The sequence below is a fragment of the Dromiciops gliroides genome, chromosome 4 (assembly GCF_019393635.1).
Source record: "Dromiciops gliroides isolate mDroGli1 chromosome 4, mDroGli1.pri, whole genome shotgun sequence".
In the NCBI taxonomy this organism is placed as follows: domain Eukaryota; kingdom Metazoa; phylum Chordata; class Mammalia; order Microbiotheria; family Microbiotheriidae; genus Dromiciops; species Dromiciops gliroides.
Window position 1 is genome coordinate 348,191,524 of NC_057864.1, and position 27,119 is coordinate 348,218,642.

The window sequence follows — 27,119 nt, forward strand, 5'->3', positions numbered from 1 at the left end:
CAAAAGATGTGAATTCAAATCATCCCTGTTATTTACTAATTATGAAATTTTAACAATTCCCTGGGCTTCTTTCCTCTACAAAATGAGAAGTTTATACTGCATAGTATAAAAATTCCAATCATTGGAACTCTAATAGAGAAGAGAAGGTAGAAAGACATAATATAGTGAGGAAGGTAGTGGAACCTCTCTGGTTTGCAACCGATTTGAAAGCTTTCTACTCTAATGAAGAGTTGGAGAGTTTCCTTTATTAAAACTATGCTATAAAGATGATGAAGCAAAGTATCTCAGGTGATTAAAGTAGAAATTCATATTGCAGCATGTTTAATTGCATACTAGTGTTATGGGCCCCTGGGTACCTCAGAAGTTTTCTGGGGTACATCAAAGAACCTTCTCCCTTGAGAAACTAAACCAAAGGACAGACACACCTAAAGACCTGAGTGGCACTGGATCAGGACTGAGTTAGCTCCAGGACCACCACCCTTCATTCCAGTCTGCCCCACCACTTTGGGAGATAAGATTAGGTGTGGCTGCTGCCTTTGTGGCATGAGGGGGAGAGAGATGGCTTGAGGGATCCAGAGCCACCCCTCACCCAATTTCCCCCAACCACCACCAGTGGGAGATGGTCCTCCCCCAATAAGGGAACTTTCCACAGTCAGATGCTCACTCCATCAAACCACCACCATTGGTCTTCTATAAAAATATCTGCCTGTCTTCTGTTCAGGAAGATAGGTATGTCAGAGAGCCATGCCTCTGTGCCAGGATGTGTGTGCAAGAGGGTGGAATTCTTTAAAGAGGAATTCCTAAGAACCCCTAACCCAACCCATCAATTTCTCCATAACACAAGAAAAGCACTACACTCACTTGCATGCTGGCGGGGTGAGGGAGTCCCTACCATTTATAAGTTGTATTTCCTTTCCAGCTTACCCTAGTACTCCCTTTTGAAAAAGAAAATCTCAAATATTCCCATGTTTCAGATGATGATGAAGATAACTAACATTTATATAGTACCTACTATGTGGCAGGCATCCTGTGCTAAGTGGTTTATAAATATTATATCATTTGATCCTTACAACAATCCTGCAAAGTAGGTGCTATTATTTATCCTCATTTTAGAGATAAGGAAACTAAGGCAATCAGAGGTTAAGTGATTTGCCCAGAGTCACATAGCTAGAAAGTGACTGAGGCTGGATTGGTCTGACTGAATTCAGGCCTGGAGCTCCATCCAGCTGCAACCTAGCTGCCCCAATAATGTAGCTTAAAGATAAGCTATATTAGACAGAATTTGATTGTCTATCTCTAATAATAATAATAATTACAATAATACCTGGAATTTACAGGGTGTCTCAGGGCTTGTCAAGAGCTTTATGCAAAATAGAAGGGAAAGGGAAGATTAAGAACTAAGACACAATCCTGAACTAGCCAAGTAAACATAAATATATTTCATATACTTTTAAAAAAATTATTTATTTATTTTGTGAGGCAATTGGGGTTAAGTGACTTGCCCAAGGTCACACAGCTAGTAAGTGTCAAGTGTCTGAGGTTAGATTTGAACTCAGGTACTCCTGAATCCAGGGCCAGTGCTCTATCCACTGCACCATCTAGCTGCCCTATTTCATATACTTTGATCCAAGGTATGTACAATTTCTATCTCAAATCTTACTCTTAACTTACTCCCTGCCACTCCCTGCCATTATACTGAAATGTTCCAGATATCACACCTCTATGATCTCTCAGCTTAAAAAAAAAATCAGAGAATGAGAAATTCTTTTTGTTTTTAAACTTTTTTATTCTCAATTTAAACATCAAAAGAGACACTTCCAGAGAACATAGAAGATTCTGTGTAAAACTGTGATCTCTACTTCATACTACCTAAGTATATACTTTGAAAGTATGTAAATAAATATAATTCAAAATATATAACAAATGCTATACAGTTTCAAATTTGTCCTGTTTTCTGTGCTTCCATCCAAATTTTCTGTTCTTTTTTATGCATTTTTTAAAAATTACAATTAACTCCTCTTTCTTTGGCATCATTACTTTTAACTTTCTTTTTCTTAACCTCCCCCCTACCCATCTCTGCACAATTAACCAAAACAAAGAAAAGTCAACTAAAACATAAACATAGTCAAGCAAAAGAAATCCACATAGTGGCCATGTCCAATAATTGCTCTGTTCTTTTGTGTCTTCACCAAGCACTAAGCACTTTGCATCGTACATAGGAGGTACTTAATAAATGTTTATAGATTCATCACTTCTTTGACAGGAGATGTGTAACATGCTTCATCACAAGTTCTCTGCAAATATGGTTGAACATTGCTTTAATCAACTTTGTTTATCAAAGTTGGTTTTCTTATCCCTTTACAATAAATTGTGATCCTAATTATATTCATTTCATTCTATGTAAGTTTATACTACCCAGGATTCTATTGAAATAATTTTTATAGCAAAATAATATTGAGATATAGTTAGATAATCACAGTTTGTTCAGCCATTCGAATATTGTATGAATTAATATAAGGCATCCCCTTAAATTCTAGTGCTTTTCTTTTCCTTCCCTTTAAATCTCCCTTTCAGGATCAAAGAAAGTTTATTTTGCTTATTCCCTCTCTTAACTTGATCCAAACTCATCTCTACTTGTTTCCTTGTTGAGTTTGTCATATTTCTATACCAACTTATTTGTGTATGTGGTGAATGTTTGTAACTCTCCTTTGTTTCAGCTAAGAGTGAGGTTCACTTTTTTTCTTCTTTTTTTGCTGTGGGGCAATGAGGGTTAAGTGACTTGGCTAGGCTCACACAGCTAGTAAGTGTCAAGTGTCTGAGGCTGAATTTGAACTCAGGCACTCCTGAATCCAAGGCCGGTGCTTTATCCACTGCGCCACCTAGCTGCCCCAAGGTTCACTTTTGTATCCCTTCCTCCACATCTATATATTTTTCGTCTCGGGTACACCAATTATTAGAAATAATAATAGTTAACATTTATGCACTAATTACTATGTGTTAGGCACTGTGCAAAGTGCTTTACAATTATTTTATTTCATCTTCCCAACAATGCTGGGAAGATAGGTACTATTATTATCCCCATTTTTTCATATGAAGAAACTAAGGCCAACAGAGGTTTAGTAATTTACCCAGGGTCACACAGCTATTAAGTATTTGATGTGGAATTTGAACTTAAGTTCTCCTTATCCTTTTCTAGGCCTTGTGCTCTGTCCATTGCACAACCTACCTGCCACAGAGCAGGTTCCCCTTACATCCTCTTTTTTTTTTTTTTTTTGCAGGGCAATGAGGGTTAAGTGACTTGCCCAGGGTCACACAGCTAGTAAGTGTCAAGTGTCCGAGGCCCGATCTGAACTCAGGTACTCCTGAATCCAGGGCCAGTGCTTTACCACTGCGCCATCTAGCTGCCCCACATCCTCTTTTTAACACTAGTATATTCCTACTTTTAACCTTTCCTTCTCCTTCCCCTCTTCAAATCTTTAGAACAGAACCAATCTAATCTCCTCCCCCTAGGACCTTTGTTTTTCTTATTTAACTCCCTCACTATCCATTGAAGATATTAAGACTCAAAAGGGGATATTTGTTTCTTCTACCCCTTTTAGAATGCAAGTACTACTTCACCCTAGTCTCTTCTAATTGCTCAAATAAATTTACATTTATGGGTTTCTCTTGACTCTTGAGTATATATTTCAAAGTTTCTATTTAGCTCTGTGTTTTTTTTTATTTAAAATGCTTGAAATCATACTATTCCATTAAAGATCAATTTTTTTTCCTAGTGAGATTATAATCAGCTTTTTTGGGTTGTTATTCTTGAATTGTAATTCTATCTCTTTGCCTTTTGGAATATTGTACACCAAAATCTTGAGAAAAAAGTCCAAGTGCCCTCTGGAAAACTGGATTTTTACCTGTTTAAAGGTGAGTCATCTTTGAGTGTCAAACATGAGAAATCTAGATACTCAATGGTCTATTACATTTGACTGTTTACATTCTCCTCCTGTCCTTCTTTGTCTCTGCATCTTTGTTCATATGTTTCCTCATGTCTTCAAAACATCCCTACCTTACTCTCAAAATTTCCTCTTTTTCCCAAGGTCTAGTGCAGATGTCATCATTTTTCTGATCCTTGCCAGGCTAAAGTGATCTCTCCTTTTTCAAACTTACTATAGCAATTTGCCAAGACCTCCCCACTGTAACCATCACATTTAGCTTGTATCATATTTACTTGTGTTCCTGGTATTTCCTCCTTATTAGATTCAAAGTTACAAGATGAATAGAATTTGTATCATTTACTCTTCCTATCCCTCCTCCCCCCAACCCCCACTAAGCAAAAGGTCTAAAGATTGTTGAATTTGTTACATTTTCAATGATTGCAATAACTTGAATCTTGAAATTTGAATCTGAGAGGGCTCTTAGAATAATATATAGAATATAAAAATTGAAACAGTCTTCAGAATTTAAAACCAGGAGTCCCAAAGCTGGGGGAGGAGGAGCCCCTGAAGATAGAACCCCACACGCCTACTACTTCTGATGCTTCTAAATAAAATGAAGAATTATAAACAAACATTTTCATATCAAACTGCACCTAGAAAACTGGGAAGGAAATGTTTTCATGAAAACCATAGCACATATCCACAATCCTGCAACTCTCTCATTGCCCTGTGCAGTCCTAAAGATTCCACTGATACTGATCACATTTCCTGGGAATTTGGCAATCTCAAGAACAAACATTTTGGGAAAAGAGACATATGAAGAAAAGGACTGTAGACTTAATTTGCTAAAGATCTATGCTTTGGCTATCTATCTACAAAAGCCAACTGAAGAAGAAATTGTTGAGTATATTATCAATTTAATCAATGAAGAGAAGCAACTTGGGTGGTTCATTCCTCAAGGTATATGGAGTTTACTTCTATTTCCCCTTTCTTTAACATTTTGAATTATTTAATTATCTCCTGAAAATATACACATTTTCACATTACTCTGTCATGAATGTTTCTCCACTTTTGCCTATATCCATAGTTAATCTTTTCATCAAATATTTATGTTGATTTCCAATAAATTGAAATGAGATTTATCTGAAGCTTTTGTAAGGATATGGTTTCTTTCCCCCTTTTAATGTGTGTCAATTGGAATTGGTATGGATTTATAATTATAGTCCCTGCTGTTTTGTGATTTTTGACAAAAGGTAAAATATTCCTGAATGCCTTTCATTACATTATCCTAGGACATTTGTTGCTACAATTTTGCCCTTCCTTCTGCTCTTCATTTTGGTTGTTTTCAACAATTAAGTGTCCATTCTCTGATTGTTTAGTTTTCCATTGGTGTGTTTACTATCATCTCTTGTATTTTAAAAATATTAGAATGGAAAGTGTTTGTGTTTCATTTAGCTTTTTCCCTTCACAGAAATCTTCATCAATCAACTGGAATTTGGTAAAAGGGATGGAATAGTCCATGAAAATGATTACGAATTTTTTTTTGGCAGATATCCAGCTATATCATTAGCACTCTATTTTAGAAAAAAAAATTTTTTTTTAAATCTAGCTGTCCTTGAAGGGTCATACTTATTTTTTAAAACAACCATATACTCTTGTTTACTATTAATCTGGTGAAATCATCTGACCTCGATTATGTTTTATATATATTTGAGCATGTATATTACAGTCATCATGGAAAATTTCAGTGCATTTATGTTGCTGAATAATAATAGCTTTCCTGTGAGTATCTGAACATGGATCTATTGAGAAAAACTATTGTTTGGAAGAAAGGCAATAGGGTTAAGGGATTGTTAGGGCAGTCACAGGCTATTTTCCTTTTATAATATTAGTATCCTCAGGAGATATTCTTCTAACTAAAAAAGAAAAACTGTTCAACTCCCAGTTACATCTGCCTAGGTTATTTATATTTCAGACTGCTCACGTTATGAATTTATCTAAAAACTGGTGGAGGGCCATTTCTCACCAAGGTTAGTGTGGGAAACAACACTGGGACTTTAGCCTCTACATGTTTTAGAATGATTCAAGGCACTCTTCCACTACCAGAAATCACAGTAAAGATTGCCAGCTATTTTTGTTTTAGCTGTCACAAACCTCAATGGAAGAAAGATTAGAGGGAAGAAACAATGACTCCAGGCCTCAGAAAAGAGAGGACATCTTTTAAGACCTGTCATTATAATATCCATCCATTAAAATTAGGATTATATCCCTGTATAATTTACTAACCCAAAATAGGCTCTGTCCCTTTGGGCTTAATTGAGTGCCACCCCATACCTCCCAACCTTAGGCTCTATTCCTGCAATTCTAGTAATTGTCACCAGGTTAGACAGTGATGCCAAATAGTGTCATAATGATTTAGGAAGAAACTTTTGGGGGTTACAGCTCTCCAATCCAACCTGTTACTATCTCAGACAAATGAAACAACATTAAATAAGGTGAATGATTTATTAACTCAATTGACATTTTACTACCATTGAAAGTTAATGTTATTGGAAGTGGTGTTAAATCACATCTATAAATTTTATGGAACCCTAAATATTTTTAAAGTTCCTATGACTACCCACATAAATTCAGCTTTGAAGAAATGAAATTTACTATTTGGTCAGTTAAAGGCTGACCTAGGACATTAGACATCTCTTTGAGTTCTTGGCTTGGTTTTGTTAGGGAAAAAATAAGGTAAACAAGTTTAAGTTGTTTGATTCTAATTAAATTAAGGGGTTCTTGGCTGAAGATAAATATTCATTAGTTAAAGTAATTCACCTATTACTGAAAAAGTCATTTAAGATATTTTTCCCTAAGACTCTAAATTATTAATACAGACAGCACCCAACTTATAAAGCCCCTCCCTCACAAATGTCCCTAATAGCCATCCAAACCATCCCAGCTAGGTACTCACCTCCCCATCATTGTGACTGGAATTCTTCTTTTGTCCCTACTGCTGCTTGAGATACAAAGGATCATGTCCCCTCCCTACCACCAGTGAGGGAGTCCATGGACCTTCTTATTATGCCTGGGACCTTCCTCGTCTTATTCTTCTTCCTGATGAAATTAAAATTGCTACTCCTACTGTGACCCAATGCAGGAAGAGGGAGGAGAGGGTCCTAGGGCTGCTCTGGGGAAAAATGTGTTCTTGCTAACTGGAGTTGACTCAAAGAAACAATGTTATAAAAGATGGTTACTTAGATTCAATGGTATGGGGGAATGTCAAGGCCCTGGTAATTCAAGGAAAACTGCAAACAAACCCATGAAGTAGTTTTGTATCATTCCTGGGGAGGTTCTAAGATGCTAAGTAAAAATCAAAATCAGGACTGTCCGGTGCATCAAAACAAAAATAATAAGGAAGAGCAGCATCAAAATGGCATCCTTGATAACCACAGATATCAGAGATGGGCTTAATAGGGTCAGCTAGGTAACATGGGACTTGAAGTCAGAAAGACCTGAGTTTGGATCCTAACTCTGACACTGTGTAATCCTGGGCAAGTCACTCTCTGAGCCTCAATTTCCTTATATATAAAATAGGAATAATAATAGTACCTGCCTCACAGGGTTGTTGCAAGGACTAAATGAGTAAACATATGTGAAGTGCTTGGCAAAACTTAAAGCCCCAAATGAATGCTTGCTATTAATAGAAATTGCAAATTGGGGGATGGCTGAACAAGCTGTGGTCTATTATTGTGATGAAATATTACTATGCTATAAGAAATGATGAACTCAATGATCTTAGAAAAACACAGAAAGACTTGTACAAAATAATAAAGAGTGAAATGAGCAGAACCAGGAGAACATTGTATACAGTAACAGCAATATTTTTTTTAAGAACAACATTAAGAGAATGTTATTCTGACCATTATAAATATCAAAATTATCTATAAAGGATGTATAAGGAAAGATGCTATCTGAATCCAGAAGAATGATAAATACAAGTTTTTTTAGAATAATTTTACGTACATACCATTAGACACAAATGGGTATACGTAGATGTGTATGCCTATTTGTGTCTAATGGTAGCCATCTCTAGGGTAGGGGATGAATGAAGAAAAAAAAAAGAAATTTACATGATAATTTTATTATGTATTTAAAAGGAATAACAAATTGTACATAGATTTGCAGTCTCAAGTACAACCATCTTTTTATTATACTATGTTACGGAAATGTTTCTTTATTCCATAAATTTAAAATATTAAATGATGATTAAAAAAGAAATCACAATACAGTCAAGGTAGGATTTGCTCTGAGGGGTTCAGCCCTCAGCTAGCTTTTAACTAAAATTTTTCTCATTTCTGGGCACCACTGGGGATGTACTGTTACTCTCAGATCAAATAGCTTATAAATGAACTTTTGAAACAGAGGGCAGGGCAAGGAAGGGAGGGAAGGAGGGAAGAAGTCTAATGAATTCACACCAAAGTATTGGTGACTTCATGTATGAACACTGCTAGATTTTTTGGTTTTTATTATTTATTATTTATATCATGTTACCCACATTTACATCATAGGGTTTCTTTTAAAAGATAGTAATATTTAACCCAACTAGGTGGCACAGGGATATCCCCCGTGCACTGAATCTGAAGTCAGAAAGACCGGAATTGAACTCCAACTTCAGACACTTACTGGCTATGTAACTCTGGGCAAGTTACTTGCCCTCTGTCTAACTGAGTTTCGTCATGTCTAAAATAGGGATAATAATAGGACCCACCTCTCAGGATTCTTGAGGTTAAAATAAGACAATATTTGTAAAGCACTTTGCAAACTCTGAAGTACTATGTAAATGATAGCTATTATTGTTATGACCCTTAGCAAAGATCCTCTAATGGTAGATCTTCAGGTACCATGACACACACATTTTAGAGCTGAGGACCTATTATAGGTCCTCAGAAGATAGTAGATAGAAGTTGGTGCATAAAACAAAGGACAAGAAAAGGGACAGTGATATCACAGAATGGAAAGAAAAGTGGTTCCACTCATTTTGACTCTGTTATCTCTACTGAGCAAAGGATTGGAAGAGGACAAAGCAAAAGCATCTATAAGGGGGTTGATACACAGAATATGGAGGGAGATAGTAAGAGAGGCCCTAGTTGCCATTAAGGAGCTCATCACCTTGCACCCCAAGAGCTGGAAGAACCTGCAGATGCCAAATGTCATTTAGTGGTCTTGAAAATTTGTAGACAATAGCCTAAATAGTACTGTGCTGAAGAGGAGTAAACATCCCAATTTTCAAAAGAAGGAAGACAATGGAGCTTCAAAACTAGAACCCAGGAAGCTTTATTTTGATTGCAAGCAAAGATGAAAATGTAGTTGCAAGAGGCATGTGTAAAAAAGATACACCCCAGTTTTTTATTAGAAGCTATTAGTGGATACTTCAATTAATCCGATGAGCAAGTCTGCCTGTTCCTTAGGGGAAAAAAAACAATAGCTCTAATATAGTCCCTCAACCAGAGTCTTGAGACTCACAACTCCTTTTACCTGAGGAGTTAGAATTGGAATCATGGGAAGATGTGCTTTGGGATGGTGAATATATTTTCTGTATTTTGTCTTATTTGTTATTTGACCCTTCCTCACTATCACAGTGTTTTTGCAATAGAAACAATGTTAGATTTGAAGTCAGGATGATCTGAGTTTGAATTCCATCACAGGTATTTACTTAGCTGTGTTACCCTGAGCAGGTTCCTTAACCTCTCTAAACCTCAATTTCTTCATCAGTAAAATTGGAGAAAATAATAGAGTCTATATCACAGAGTTGTTGTGAGGATCAAATGAAATAATGTTTGTAAATCATTTTGCAAACTTTAAGTACTACATAATTATTAGCCACCTACCTTTCTGTGTATCTATCTATAATCTATCATCTATTTATCTTTATCATCTATCTATCCATCTATCATTTACCTATCAATCTATTTAGATGTTCTTTCTAAAAAAATAAGAGACAACAAATTTTAACTGGTTCTCATCAGGGCAAATTCAGCTCAGAAACATAATTAGTTCTAAATCCAAAGTCAGGAAGATATATGTAGGTAGAAGCTTAGGATACTTTTTGTTGTTGTTCAGTTGTTTTTTCTGTCATGTCCACCTCTTTATGACTCCACTTGGGGTTTTCTTGGCAAAGATCCTGAAGTAGTTTGTCATTTCCTTCTCCAGTTCATTTTACAGATAAGGAAACTGAGGTAAAAAGGGTTGTATCTTGCCCAGGATCATACAGCTAGTAAGGGTCTGAGGACAGATTTAAATTCAGGAAGAAAAGTCTTTGTGACTCCAGGCCCAGCACTCTATCCACTAAAACACCTAGCTGCCCTTTAGGATTCTTACAAATCATTAGAGAGATGACTAATGAGGATCTAGAAGGGAAAAAGGTAATAATAATGACAAAGAGTTGAATTCTTCTTGTTTCTGCTTTTAACAAGGTCACTAGTAAATAAAGAGAATTTTATAATTATCATTTATCTGGATTTTAGCAGAATACTTGACAGTCTCTCATGCTGTTGTTGTGGGGAAAGGAGAGATTATGCTTAATTATGTGAATTTGAAACTTGTTAAATCTTCTCAAAGAAGTGTCCTCAGACACTTGACACTTACCAGCCATGTGACCCTGGGCAAGTCACTTAACCCTCATTGCCCCACCAAAGAAGAAACTGAAGAGACTAAAGAGAATTGATTTCTCTTCTGCCTTGCTCCACCAATGCGGTGCCTTCCCCTCAAGCAGAAGAGGAAATTGATCTCCACTAAGGAGGAGAGTGTCCCACACCAACAGGCCTTGGATCTTCAGTTACAAGTATAATTATAATATTAAAATATAACATTAAAATTAAAATGTAGTTTAACCCAAAGGAACAACCTAAAACTAATGATGAAAATATTGGAATTTAAACCTTTCTGTATCAAGAATAGATTGCTGGGGCAGCTAGGTGGCGCAGTGGATAGAGCACCAGCCTTTGAATCAGGAGTACCTGAGTTCAAATCTGGCCTCAGACACTTGACACTTACTAGCTGTGTGACCCTGGGCAAGTCACTTAACCCCAATTGCCTCACTAAAAAGAAAAAAAAAAGCAGCAAAACCCTGTAAATGAAATTAAATAATTCTCTCTTTCAACAAACTTTCAACAACCACTAAATGGGGAAAAGATAACTTTAAAAACTTTTTTATTAATAAAAATAAAGATTTTATTTATTTATTTTTATTTTTGTGGGGTTTTTTGTGAGGCAATTGGGGTTAAGTGACTTGCCCAGGGTCACATAGCTAGTAAGTGTCAGCTGTCTGAGGCTGGGTTTGAACTCAGGTCCTCCTGAATCCAGGGCTTGTGTTTTATCCACTGCACCACCTAGCTGCCCCCATGAAAAATAAAGGTTTTGAAAAGAAACTTTCATAGCAAATATCTACCTTTAAATTCATTTCTCAAATTCATTTTTTAAGTCCTATCTAAAATTGCTAAGGTTAGAATAAATTCAGTGCAATGTAGATGCCTTGAATGGATGTGGGGATTGAGGTAGGATAGGATACTGAATCCATTTAAGATAATTAAAGTTTCAGACACACAGGATAGTTTTTAATTGAAAAATACACTAGGCAGCATGTTATTTTGGGAATAACTAAGGTTTAACTGAAATGATGCTTTTCTTCCAGAAACTGCATCCAAATTTCTAGATCAATGCAAATCCTAAATGAAATATTTTGTTTGGTACTTATTACATTTTCTAATTATAGTTGGCTATAAACAGATTTTGGCAAAACTGATTCTATCAAGCCACCAAGATCAATTATTCCCTTTTTGTTTTCAGGATTAAGTCCTTCAATGTAGTATTGTGGTTTGAAGGTGACCCTGAGTTCTCAAAGACCATGCCAAGTAATGTTCGAGTCAAGTATGACTCATCTGGAAAGGCTTCAAATAATATTATTTCACATTTATATGAAGTTTTAGCTTATACAAGGACCTTCCTCACAACAACAATGTGAGGTAGTGTATAAAGGACTCAGTCAATAGAATCATCCCCATTCTACTTAAAGTTTCTCCCTGTTACTCTTGGCAGGTGAGACCACCTCTCCTCCAGGAGTAAATTAATTGAAGGTATAATAGACAAAATCTAGATATCTCTATCGAATCAGTCAAAAGTTTTAGACTAGGTTCCAATGAAATGGAGTGGTTTTGCACAGCAGGAAATAAATCCAGATTGATTAAGAAAAGTTAGTCACATGCTATGGAACCCAGACATTTGAACATGTAGGAGTTAAGTGATGAAAACTGTTCAAGCCCCTGAGAAAAAATTGTTTGGGGAAGGGAGGAGGAAAGTGCCTTCCATACCCCTTGACTGAAGTAAGATATTTTGAATTTTAGAGGGTCAGAATTCTTTATCAGTACCCCAGTAGGATCCAAAAAATAGGATACCAGGGACCGGTGGGAACTTCATAAGTACTCCATGAGAGGAGAAAAGGTCTTTCAGCAACCAGAAACTGTGAATTATCCCTTTGCCACATGTACTCTCTAAGATTGAGTCTACTTTCCCCTGAATCCTGTATGTAGTGATGTATATTTCAGATTGTTGACAAGGAGGGAGATGTTTTATATCAATCGTTCTTTTTATACAATCCCTTTTGTTAAATACCCCTTTCTAAAAGCAAATTAAATCTGGCTGATGGATAATCACTGCAGGTAGAGGGAAGAGGAATGATTGGAGGAAGCATACGGCTAGGGACTTCTGAGTTTTTGAAAGACAATACCTCCACCCCAGCCTCTCAGGATCCTCTAGACCCTGAGGAGATAAGTAACTACCCTTGCTCTAGTGAACCATCCTGACAGTTCAAATGGGAGTTTGAAGAGTGAACCCAGAGCTCAGAAAGGATAAGTCATGGGCCATGTAGCTAGGCAACAATAAGAGTCACATCCAGGACTTGAACTCAGGTCTTCTGACTCCAAGTGCAATGTTCTTTCCGCCATATCACACTTCAGCTAGTTGACTGTTTGCTGCTTGAGGACTACCTAGCTACATTCATATTGAATAATTACCAGAAATATGGTTGCCAAATGATAAATTTAGACCACTCATGAAAACCATTTACTAAGGCATTGAGGGATTGCAATCTGGGTTGGTAGAGGAGACATCCCAAAATGGCAAGACCATAGGTCCTTTTTCGCATTGGAGTAAAAAGTTTAAAGCACTTTTGAACTTTGCTCATAGAAAATTCTTACTCGGATAACTTAATGGATTGATGCCATACTTCATACCTCTTCTACTGAGTGATGACTTGTTGGTTATTGTAGGTCAATAACCTACTCACACCCACCATATGCATCTACATCACCTTCTGGGCAAACAGCAAGTCTAATTCTTCAGAGATCATGGCATGTCATCCCTCAAAATCATACCACATCTCCTCAAGAATATTGATGTTAAAAGGATGGTTCTTTATCACAAGAAGAAACTTGGTTATCATTAAAAACAATGTGCAGCTTCCAAAAGACAATTTACCTTCAGTCTCTATCCCAATATATTTACTGATGGATTAGTTCCATTACTTGTCAGTACAATTGTACATCACATAACCTGGACAAGAAATATTTTTTATCCACCTGGCTTTCCCCAGTGTGGGTAGTTGACTGATGACAGATCTCATCTAGCAGGCTCTGAAGTGTTGGAAGGAGTGAGGAGGGTGGGGCTTGATACAACTTGACAAAACATCATCCACAGAGAGGAACATGCAGAAGACACTATTATCCACAGGGAATTCTTCTTTGACCTGAATTCTACGATTGATACCCTACATGACAGTGCAAACACCCTTTACATTCATAGAGTCCGTCATGCTTTTACAAGATGATATTGTCATCATTGTTGTTTTTAATTATGTTTACCTGAGAGAATTAGATCATAGCATCTCATAACTGATAGGAGACTCCAGAGGTCAGCTAATAAGCTAACTTCAATGATGGTTTTACTCCACATCTAAATCACCAACAAACAAAATATTTCTAGAAATAAATAAGCAACAACAACGATGACGACAAAAGCCATCTGCCATTGGATTCTCTTAAATTTCCAAAATTGTGCTAATAGGTAAAGAAGTACTGGAGGACAGCCCTAGGAAAAGCATGGTAAATTTAATGTAATTCTCTAGTTTTCTCCCTTAAACCTTATGAAATGTGGGCATTAAAACTGAATATTCTAAATAGGGTCTCTGTGGCACAAGTTGTTTCTCTGACCTTTATAGATAGTGTTAAGAAGGGGGTGGTGGGGGTGGATGGCCCAAATCCCAGTAGTTTTTTAGATTCCCATGTGGGATCTCTGCCAAAACATCCCACAACTGTCTCTGCTTTTGCCAAGACTAGGCGTCCCTATCAGTAGAGAGAGCCCAGGCATTCAGAAACAATTGAGTACCATTTAAATCTGGGTAGGCTGGTCAAATTGGATGGGTCTGAGTAAACAGACAGGAACTGTCCAAGTTTAAAAGAAATGAGAAGCTCCCAGTTTCTTTTTAAATAATGACCATTATCAATTTTTACTGCCTGACTACAGAGATAAGGAAGGTAGAGTTAAATCTTGGATCCCAGACCTGGTAACTAACTGCCTTTTACAGAGGTCTTCAACTCTAACCCTGGTATTCAGAACCATATTCCATCTCTTATTTCTCTGATCTGTTCTCCAGTTCTCTGGTGATTAATACAGACCAAGCCTCATCTCTTTGTATTTAACTCCTTGCAATCAAAAGAGTAAATCAGAACCACACAGCCCTCAACTGGCATAGTAGGTCTTCAATAACAATGTAACCATTGTTATGTTTGAACAAGTACTGAAAAATATCACCTAGTGTTTTAACCGTTATTAGTAAAAAAGAATAATCAAGTATTGCTTACATATTCAGGTCTTTTTTTCTGTTGTGCTGGTACCAAACCAGTCCTTTGTATAGAGGCTGGGTAGCCTTTTTTTTATGATCCCTAAATGTTATTAACTGCTCCTCCCCCCCCCCTCCACCGCTGCTTGTAGTAGAAGAAAAGAGATCAATGGTCAGGGCTGATCAAGGTGAATACAAGTTAAACAGGGTTGGGAGAAGAAGAAAGAATACAATGATGGGGGAGCAAATCAGTAGGCCAAGCAAAGGGAGCAAACAAAGCCTGCTTAACATACAAAGACACATGGTCAGTCTAAAAAAGGATACCTTGGTCAATAAGAAAAACAACAATAGAAGAACCAACATAGATACCAGAAGTAGGGAAAACAAGGAATTAGTTAGGAGTGCAGAAAACCCAGGTAGGGACAATGGCTCAATGCATAAAATATCAAGAGCCTCTTTTTTTTTTTTTTGGCAGGCAATGGGGGTCAAGTGACTTGCCCAGGGTCACACAGCTAGTAAGTGTCAAGTGTCTGAGGCCCGATTTGAACTCAGATACTCCTGAATCCAGGGCTGGTGCTTTAACCACTGCGCCATCTAGCTGCCCCCAAGAACCTCTTCTTGAATTCTCCTTTCCTTTTGATGAAAAGGTTGGGGTAGGCCGGTACCATGTGTCCCTTTGTACTGAAAAAAAAACAAAATACTCCTTTAGAATGTGGGGACCTGACATGTTTTGCTTCTCCAAGCTCATTCTGTTTTGGATGGACAATTCTACTAATTTGTCAAGGATACTGGAATTCATTATCTTCCAAAAGGAAGATTTATTAATTGATTAAATTAAGTATAATTATAGATATACCTTTGTTTGTTCATTTAAAATGACCAAAAGAATAATAATCTCTGTTAGAGTGAAATATGCTGCCCTCCTAACCAAACTGAAGTTTATATACTAATAATTAACTACTCTTTTTTTTTGGTAAGATCCTCTGGTCAAGGGGGCAGCTAGGTGGCACAATGGATAAAGCACTGGCCCTGGATTCAGGAGGACCCTGAGTTCAAATCCAGCCTCAGACACTTGACATTTCCTGGCTGTGTAGCACCGGGAAAGTCATTTAACCCTCATTGCCCTGCAAAAACAAACAAACAAACAAACAAAAAAACCCAGACAACAACAACAAAAAAGATCCTCTGGTAAATTACACATTCATTTAATAGTAATGTGGTCTATACCACTTCCTATGGCAAACATTTTCAGTTTGGAAAATCTTTTGCCATCATAGATCTTCACTTCTTAATATCTGCACATTTTAAAAACTGGTAATTGACAAAAAAAGTGAATTCCAGTTTTAACTACTATAGACATGATCAATATGCACAGACCCACTCAATTAACTTCTTGGGTAAAAGGTCAGTGAGCATGCATTTGGGTCGACGAGGTCATTTGTGTCTGCATATGCAGCATGGCCCACTTGTCTTTTTTATGATCAGTTACAGGGGTTAGGAAATGTTCATTTTAATAGCATCATGCAATTATTTCAATTATTGAAATCTTGGCTGTAAAGATTTGTTCAGTTGAGAAAAGTATGGTATAATGGATAGCAGGTCAGAATCAGGAAGACCTGAGTTCAAGGTCTGCGTTTAACATATACTAGCTGTGTGACAATAGACAAATCACTTAACCTCTAGGTGCCCTCAAGCAAGATTCTAAGCTGCAGATGACTTGCCACTCTATATTAATGTTAAGAATTTTGTATTTAGTTAAATTATAGGTCCATCTCCTCAAATATCTTAATCACACACAACAAATTTAAAATATGAGATTAATTTGTAAACGGGTGTCAAATATACACCATATACATTATTTAGTTTTGCTCTCTAATCAAACAATGTATTTTCTTACAACTGAAAATAAAAATGAACCAGTTTTTTGTCTACTAGAAGGGAAAGAAAACAACATTAGGTTTTGCAGTCCTTCCATTGCTCCATATACTCAACATGGATCTATATTTAAATATAACTTACTTGCATAAATCTAGATTTTATTTTAGTGAGCATAGAAATTAATTAGAAAATATTTAAATAATATTTACCACAGCTAGATATCACAGTAGATAGAGCACTGTGCCTGGAGTCAGGAAAACATGAGGTCAAATCTAACCCTCAAATACTTACTAGCTTTGTGACCTTGGGCAAGTCACTTCATTTCTATTTAACTCAGTTTCCTCATTTATAAAATGGGGAAAATAATAGCATGCTACCTCCTATGATTTTTGTGAGTATCAAATGAGATAATATTAGTAAAACATTCAGCATAATGCTCTTAGAACATAATATGCTTTCTCCATATGCCAGTTATAATTATTATTAACTAAAAAATTTAAAATATATTTATCATTCAAAGTTGGCAAATTTTCATATTTTACCAGTCTTCAATATAGTTTGAGTTAAGAAACACTGGTCTACACTAGAATTTACTAGCTTATTGATAAGAATATCATGAAAGATGAAATCAAAGGCTCTTCAAAGTCTAGCTAGATTATATCAATTATATCCTGTCTGTCTTCATAGCCTTTTCCTATTACAAAAGTTAAATCAGACAGGAACAATTTGCTCAATGCAATATGCATGTTCCTAGTAACCTGGGGTTTTCTAGCTGATTATAAATTGCTCCCTATCTTCCTAGTGATCAACATTAGATGGAGTGACCAATAAATAAAAGATTTTTCATATCTTCTTTTAAAAGACATACCACACATTTATAATTTTTCAATATTTTCTCCTCAATAAGTTCTCAGTATATGGTGGTGGTTAGAGAAGAAAACCAGATAACCTAAGATAGTAAAACCCAGGCCATGTATACAAAAGGAAAACATGTTTGTGTTCAACATATTGCTTGCCAGATTAGTTTTTCTTTTTTCACTCTTCTTAATTTATTTTTATTTAGAATATTATTTTTCCCAAATTACATATAAAAACAATTTTAACACTGATTTTTAGAACTTTGTGTTCCAAATTCTCTTCCTCCCCATCCCCCTTAAGAACTCAAGCAATTAAATATCAGTTAAACATGTGTAGACATGCAAAACATTTCCACATTAAGTTGGTGAAAGAAAACAGACAAAAAAAACTAAGAAAAAGGAACTAAAAAATTATTCTTCAATCTGTATTTAGATACCATTAGTTCTTTCTCTGGAGAGGGATTGCATTTTTCATGAGCCCTTTAGAGTTATCTTGGATCATTGTATTGCTGAAAACAGCTAAGTCATACACAGCTGATCATCATAGAATGTTGCTGTTACTTTCTATACAGTACATTTCACTTTGCATCAGCTCATGTAAGTCTTTTCAAGTTTTTCTGATAGCATCCTGCTCATCATTTCTTATAGCACAATAGTGTTCCATTATAATCTCATCTCACAATTTGTTTAGCCATTCCCCAATTAATGGGCATCTCCTTATTTTCAACAATTTTTTTTTGCAAGGCAATAGGGGTTAAGTGACTTGCCCAGGGTCACACAGCTAGTAAGTGTCAAGTGTCTGAGGCTGGATTTGAACTCAGGTACTCCTGAATCTAAGGCTGGTGCTCTGCCTGCATCTCCTTATTTTCAAATTCAACTTTTTGTTTTTTATCTCTTTTTGGATACCAACCAAAAATCTAGTGGTATTACTAGGTCAAAGAGAATGCATTGTTTAATAGCCCTTTGGCCATAGTTCCAAACTGCTCTACAGAATGTTTGAATCAGTTTACAACTTCACCAAGAGTGCAATAATGTATCCTTTCCCCCATATCCCCTATGACATTTGTCATTTCCTTCTGCTGTTCTATTATCAAATCCAATAGGCATGAGGGCGTACCTCAGAATTATTTCGACCTTCATTTCTCCAATCAATAGTGAGTTAGAGCATTTTTTTCATACGGCCATAGGTAGTTTTGATTATATCATCTGAAAACTTCATATCTTTTGGGTTTTTTTTTTTTTTTAGTGAGGCAATTGGGGTTAAGTGACTTGCCCAGAGTCACACAGCTAGTAAGTGTTAAGTGTCTGAGGCCAGACCTGAACTCAGGTACTCCTGACTCCAGGGCCGGTGCTCTATCCACTGCGCCACCTAGCTGCCCCTTTTTGTTTTTTTAGTGAGGCAATTGGGGTTAAGTGACTTGCCCAGGGTCACAAACCTAGTAAGTGTTAAGTGTCTGAGGCTGGATTTGAACTCAGGTACTCCTGACTCCAGGGCCAGTGCTCTATCCACTGCGCCACCCAGCTGCCCCAAATTTCATATCTTTTGAACATCTATCATTTAGGGAATGGCTATTATTTTAATAAATTTGACTCAGTTTTCTATGTGTTTGAGAAATGAGGCCTGTCAGACAAACTTACTTCAAATTTTTTTCACATTTACTATTACTAACTGTATTTCTCTCCATCTTATTCCCTCTATTTTATATCTTCTTTTGCCCTATCCCTCCTCAAAAGTGTGTTGCTTCTGACTGCCCCCTCCCCCAATCTGCCTTCATTCAATCACACCCCCACCATCCCCTTCCCCTCCTACTTTCCTGCAGGGTAAGATAGATTACTATACACAATTGAGTGTGTATGTTAGTCCCTCCTTCAGCCAATTCTGATGAGTGTAAGGTTCACTTACTCCTCAGTACCTCCCTCAACTTCCCCTACACTGCATAAGCTTTTTCTTGTGTTTTTTTTATGTGAGATACTTCACTCCATTCCACCTCTCCTTCGCCCTTTCTCCCAGTGCATTCTTCTCACCCCTTAATTTTATTTTTTTAAAGATATCATCCCTTTGGGGGGCAGCTAGGTGGCAGTAGATAGAACACTGGCTCTGGATTCAGGAGGACCTGAGTTCAAATCCAGCCTCAGACACTTGACACTTACTAGCTATGTGACCTTGGGCAAGTTACTTAACATTGAGTGGCTCACAAAAAAAAAGATATCATCCCTTCAAATTCAACTCACACCTGTACTCTCTGTCTAAATATACTCCATCCAGCTGCCCTAATAATGACAAAGTTCTTACGAGTTAGAAGTATCATCTTTCCATGTAGGAATGTAAACAGTTTAACACGTTAATATCCCTTATAATTTCTTTTTCCTGTTTACCTTTTTATGCCTCTCTAGGGTATTATATTTAAAAGTCAAATTTTTTATTCAGCTCAGGTCTTTTCATCAAGAATACCTGAAAGTTCTCTCTTTCATTGAATTCCCAATTTTCCCCCTGAAAGATTATGATCAGTTTTGTAGGGTAAGTGATTGTTGGCTATAATCCCAGTTTCTTTGCCCTCTGGAATATCATATTCCAAGCCCTCTAATCCTTTAAAGTGGAAGTTGATAGATCTTGTGTTATCCTGACTGCAGAACCACAATACTTGAATTATTTCTTTCTGGCTGCTTGCAATGTTTTCTCCTTGACTTGGGAACTCTGGAATTTGGATATAATATTCCTGGAAGTTTTCATTTTAGGATCTCTTTCAGGAGGTGAGTGGTGAATTCTTTGTATTTCTATTTTACCTTCTGCTTCTAGAATATCAGGGCAATTTTCCCTGAAAATTCCTTGGAAGATGATGTCTAGACTCTTTTTTTTTGGTAATGGTTTTCAGATATTCCAATAATTTTCGAACGATCTCTCCTGGATCTATTTTCTAGGTCAGTTGTTTTTCCAAGGAGATATTTCACTTGCCTTCTATTTTTTTTTTCATTTTTTTTGTTTTTCTTTATTGTGTCTTGATTTCTCATAAAGTCATTAGCTTCCATTTGCTTAATCCAGATTTTTAAGGAGTTATTTATTTTCTTCAGAGAGCTTTTGTACCTTCTTTTCCATTTGGCCAGTTCAGCTTTTCAAGCTATTGACTTTTTTTTTAATTATTTTCTTGCATTACTCTCATTTCCCTTTCCATTTTTTCCTCTACCTTTCTTACTTTATTTTCAAAGTCCTTTTTGAGCACCTCTATGGCCTAAGACCAACTCATATTTTTCTTGGAAGCTTTGGATGTAGGAGCTTTGACTTTGTTATCTTCTTCTGAGGGTGTATTTTAATCTTCCTTATCACCATAGAAACTTTCTAGGATCAGTATTTTTCTTCTGTTTGCTCATTTTCCCAGTCTATTTCTTGACTTTGAACTCTTTGTTAAACTGGGGCACTGCTTCCAGGGTGGAGGGCAGACTGTCCCAACCTTCAGGGGGGTTGTGCAGCTGTTTTCTGAGATACTTCTAGGAAATTGTAAGTCCTTAGTTCTTCCAAGGTGTTATGATTCAAGGAGAGGTCTGTTTACTATTCTATTGGCCAGTGCTCTGATCTGCAAAGAACCACAGGCCTGCTTTTCTGCCCTAGATCTACGAACAGTCCTCCATTGTGGCTGCAAGCTCTAGTGTGCTTGTGTTCCTCCCCCACCTGGGACTACCACCCAAGACTGTGACCTGGATCTGAGTATGGGCAAAACAATAGAGTCCTGTCCCAGTGCTGGCAAAGAGACCCCTGTAATCTCCTTCTGGATGACTGTTCAACCCTTTATCATCTGTAGACTGAGTTCAAGAAGCAGCAACAGGTCACTCAGATGCACCAGAGGCTTGGTTCACTGGGGTTGGGGCTGGGTCTGCACTGGCATGGCCTTCTCTGAGCTGTGCTTCACTCTCACCCCAGTACAACAGACCTTTCCCTCTGACCTTCTAAGCTGTCTTTGGCTGGAAAATTATTTCACCCTGTCCTTTTGTGGGTTCTGCTGCTTCAGGAATTGTCTTATGGCATTGTCTGAAGGTATTTGGAGGGGTCTTTGCTCAGGCAAGTCACTGCCTTTTCTCTGACATCTTGGCTCCACCCCACCCCCCATTAGCTTTTCAAGGACAGCCACATGAACTATTTAAATAGTACTAAGAAAATGAGGGAGAGATAAAAAGAACAAGGGAGGAAAAAAATCTACTCATGCTAGAGTGGTTGTCATTAAGAGGAAACCAATTCAAACTGCGTCCACTGTTAGTAAGAAAATTTAGCTTTAGTAAGATCAGAAAGCTGCAAAATCCTTTATTATTATTTAGAAGGAAAGCCATTTCAGGGAGGAGGGGAAATACAGATAGGTCTAATATAATCTTGTGGAAATATATTTTGATTTGGAGACCCTACCTTTGGGCTGAGATTAGAAAGGCCCTCAGGGTCTCTTCTGTGTGGGAGGTGGTGGTGCCCCTCCCCCTCTGCTTCAGCTGAGCCAAAAAGCCCTGTGGACTGTATGAGAAACCAGGTCAGACAGCTGTGGGGGAAAAGCCCCCAGCTCCCTCAGCCCTGAGCAGATCTATCCGAGAGATCCCGGGCTTGTCCAGGCCGGGTTCTGGCATAGCCTATACTGAGGCACATGATGCTTGAGCATCCCAACCAGCCCCAGCCGCAGCCCTGGCTGGTGGATTAGCTTGGTCTGTGGGGGCACAAAAAGCCCCAAGATTTGAGTGGAGAAAAGGAAAATATATATACACCTGGGAGTTAGACTCAGGGGGGCTGACAAGGGGACTGACAAGATTAAGGGGGGCTGATGAGATTAAGAGAGCAGAAAGGCTGGAGCCCTAAGAGATGGGGGAAGGAGAAAAGGCTAAGAGCAAGAAGGGATGGAGGCCGGCAGACAAGAACAGAGAGGAGACTGACAAGATTAGAAGAACTGAGAGGAGGCTGACAAGATTAAGGGAATGGAGAAGGACACGGGGAAGGCTAAAGGACTAGGAGCAAGGGAGAGGCCAGAAGGTTAAGAGGTTGGAGAGGAACTGACAGAAAGGGGCTAAAAGGAGGGAACAGAGACTAGAGATGCTGGAAGGAGGCCCCAAGATTAAGAGGAAAGTTAGAAGAAAGTAGCTGAGCAGTGAAAGTGGAACATACCCTAAGGCAAGAGGCAGCTATGGCCTTTATTGTATTAAAAAAAGTTCCAGGCCAGCAGGTGGAAAGAGACTCCTGAATGCAGTCAGGTTGTACATTTTATTTCCCTGTATTCTTAATTTTAAATAGTTTCTCATAAATAAACTCTGCTTTGATTATTTAGTTAAGAGGCTTCTTAATCTTTTGCTTATCAATTTTGAGAGTGGAGCAGTGTGGTGGAACTTTATAAATGGCCCACAATTAAATTAATAGCAGTCAGATAGCCAAATAGTCAACAGATTAGTCCCAGATTAGTCCCCGCAAATTAGGCCCAACTAGTTAAAATATTTCTACATTTGAATGGCGACCATGGCAGGACTCACGGCCCAATTATAATTTTTCTAAACTTATAATTTTCCATATAGTTATAATTTTTCATAAGTCCAATTATATAAATTTTTCCAGATTAGATTAGCTAGCTAATAATAATTTTTTAATAATCTGAATATATGAAACATATTAGGAAGTGATCATTCACATTGCAAAAAGACTTTAAAAAGGGTACAATGAAATGGGATACTGATCACTGTACACCTAGCTGCTCCATCACATAATTTTCATTAAGGCTTGATGAAATGGAAATCATGGATCCAATAAGGATCCATGTAAGAAGGGCACGTTTTAGTTCAACAGATAATTTTCAAAGAACTTTCAGATTTCTAGGAATTGCCATACATAGAGTACTACACCTGGAATCAAGAAAACCTGAGTTCAAATGCAGCCTCAGACATTAGCTATGTGACCCTGGGGAAGTTTGCCTTAGTTTCCTCAAATAGAGATAATAATAGTACTTACTTCACAGGGTTGTTGTGAAGATCATATTAGATAACATTTGTAAAACCCTTAGCATAGTAACATAAGCATACAGTAAGTACCATGTAAGTAAGTACCTTCCTTTCCCCTTCCCCTTTCTAAGAACTGTCCAATAATGGAATGAGCTAGCTTCTTAGTTTTTTTTTTTCCCACCAAGAAAAATGTTAATGGAGGATGTGATAAGCTATCAGGAATACAGAAGAAGCAATTCACATAGTTCTTGGGAAATTGGATTAAATGGTTTCTGAGAACACTTCCAGTTCTAAGATGCTAAGAGTCTCTATGCTCAATGTAGACTTATAGTTATGAAATTAGAACTAAGGAAAGAGTTTGGGGTTGAAGATGTGAATTTCAGACTCATTCACTTGGAAGTGATATTTGAAGCTATGATGATAGATATACATTTTGTTGGTGTTGAGGCTAAATCTCTCCTTCCTGCCCAGGCTAGAAATATAAGAGTTTCTGGTGGCCTGATCTACTACTGATCCACATAGGACCTTTGACTTACTCCATTTTCTGACCTGTTCACTCCTTCTTAGGCAACCTAGTTTTCACATGTATGTACGTACACACACACACACACACACACACACACACACACACACGCAAGAAGACCACAAAAGACACAATCAAGGAAGTGGGAAGAGAATCAGGAGATATTATTGCTTATATGCCTCAACTGGTTAATCTTCAAAAGTGTTTATCAAAATAATGACAAATGTGTGTTGACACTTCTATCCTTGGTCTTAAAGTATTTTTTAAATTTTACTATCTATATTACCTATATAAATGAAAATTTTAAGATATTTTAAGGAATAGAATAATAAGATACAAATTTTAAAAAGAAATAGAATAATAAAATATAAATTAAAAATCGAGCAAAAATTTTTGCAGAATTTATTACTTTGGAAAACTCAGCAAATGCCATTATAATATGATAAGAATCCTAAATGAAGAGAGGAACAAGCAGTTAAGTAAACAATATTTAAATTGAGAAGATATTCTCAATTTATATTGTACCAGTACAAGTACATATTTATATTTATATTGTACCAGTACAAGTACATATTTCATCCCTACACTGACTTTACAATGGCAAAAGGCTAACATATGAACTTAGATTATTAAAAGATATATATATTATATATATATATATATATTAAAGATATACATCTTTAGGGAAAGAACTTAGGCAGCAATGTGGAGGGTGGATTGGAGAGGAAAGAGTCTAGAAACAGTGAGACTAATTAGGAAGCAATAGGCCAGGTAAGAAGGGAGAAGGACCTAGGGTAATGGGCATGTAAGAGGATGGATATGAGAAGTGTTGCCCTAACTAGCCACAAGGCTATTCTAAGCATGAAATGTGCCAGTGTATGGAAAATCTCTTTAAACTGAAAATTGTTATAAAAGCGTCAGCTCTTATTATGAGGGCTTGAGGCCACCCATCACCACCAATGAGGCATGACATCAAAGTATATGCTCTGAAGAATGGGTAACTAACTGGGGTGGGGAGGGAGCATGCTATGGGAAATTGTAAAGCAAATTATGGCAAATGAATTAAATAAAATATCGTTATGTCATAAAAATGACTACTATGAAGAACGCAGAGGAACTTGGGAAGACTTTTAGGAACTAATGGAGAGAGTAATAAGAATCAGGAGAGCGATTCACACAATGGTCACAATTCCATAAAGGCAAACAATGATCAAAGATTTCAGAACTCTGATCCATGAATTCAGAAGAGAAACATGTCTCCCACCTCTCTGCAGAGAGATGGTAGATTATGGGTATAGAATGAAGTATCCATTTTCAGACATAGCCAGTGTCTTCATTTGTTTCTCTTGACAATACTTGTTTGTTACCAGGGAGATTTCTGTTGGAGGTAAGAGAGTTAGAAGTGACAGTAATGTAAGGGGGGAACAAAAGAAATATCAAACCTTTTTTTTTTAAAAGAAAGAGCACTGAAGCTGGAGTTGAGACTAGAGTTTTAAAAAATCTTATACCCTACTAAGAACAGGTCCATAGCATCATCTTAATGTACTCTGTCAATAAGGCTTCATAAAATATTTCTCGATTGCCAGGCAACATCATACATACAATTTTTTTTTAATTTTGTCCTTGCTCTCAAATTTACCAATTAGTTGGACTTCTGAAGTCTGTTCCAGCTCTAAATCTATGGTTGTATAGCTTATCTTACCTCATTAGAAAGTATATAACTGGAATATAATTACAAAGCAATACATTATCAAATGATAGAATGACAGCTATAAAGGGCCTTAGAGCCCACTGAGTACAATCCCCTTGTGGAAATGGGAAAAAAACCAAATGGGGAAGTGATTTGCCCAAGGTCACAAATCTGGGCAGTAGCAAAGCTGAGATTATAAGTATGTTACGGTAATAGAATTCAAAAATTATGTTCACAAGTGCTGGGGAAATGTGAAACAAAAGCACAAAGGAGAGGGGGACTAATCAGGGAAAGTTTCTTAAAGGACAAGAGGTTACAGATACAGATTTGACAATGAAGGGGTCAGGATGATATTCCAAGTGGAAGGAAAAGGGAGACAAAGGCATGGATGCAGCTTGCACAGTTGTAACCTCTTGTTTGTGAATATTTGCTGAACTGAAATGACTTGAACTGAATGAAGGCAGTAATGACTAGAACTGAGCCAGAGATGGCCAAATGCCCCCCCCTCTTGTTGGGTCAGGATTAACAGTTGGAGGTGAGAATGTTGAAAAGTAATTAGAGATGAGACTTAGTATGCATGGGAAGGTCAGTTGACATAGATTAATTACACTGTTGGTTAGTTGGTGTTTAAATTTCTGGATATTTTTGCAACAGAGAAAAGTGAGAGGCCTAACCATATGGCTTATGTTGAAAGAAATTTCTTTCTGGGAAGGATTATCTCAAAAGCTAAGTGGCACCATTGAACATGTGTGTGTGTGTGTGTGTGTGTGTGTGTGTGTGTGTATGAGCCAACTCTGATGAGATTAAGGACTTTGGGCCTATTCTAATGAGTGTAAAATTCAGTTACTGCCCTGATCCTCTACCATCTCTTCCCCCACTCCATAAGCCCTTTCCTGTTTCTTTCATGTGGTATTTCACCCCATGCTCCGCATCCCCTGCCCCCAGTGCATTCCTCTCACCCCTCGATTTTACCCTAAAAATGTCATCATGGGACATGTAAGTGACACAGTGGACAAAGCATCCACTCTGGACCCAGGAGGACCACAGCCCCAAAGATGCCTCAGACAGGAGGCAATAGTATCTGTTGAGATGATCATGATTTTTATTGTTTTTGTTATTCATGTGATCAATTATGTTGATAATTTTCTTAATTATTGACATGTGAGCTAAACTTTGAGAAAACTGAGAATTATAAGAAGTACAGGTGAGAAAGGGAGTGCTTTCCAATGTAAGGGGCTAAAATTCTAGCTAGTCTGTCTAAAATATCTGAGTGGTCGCCAATAATTTACAAGCTTTAGCAAGAGTTAGACTTTTAAGCATTTATTAAGGAGAATAAGAATTTGGTGAAGAGAGAGAAAGAGGCCTAGATGACTACATCTATCTATCTCAAGGAGCACTCATTTTAGCTCCACTCTCCACAAGA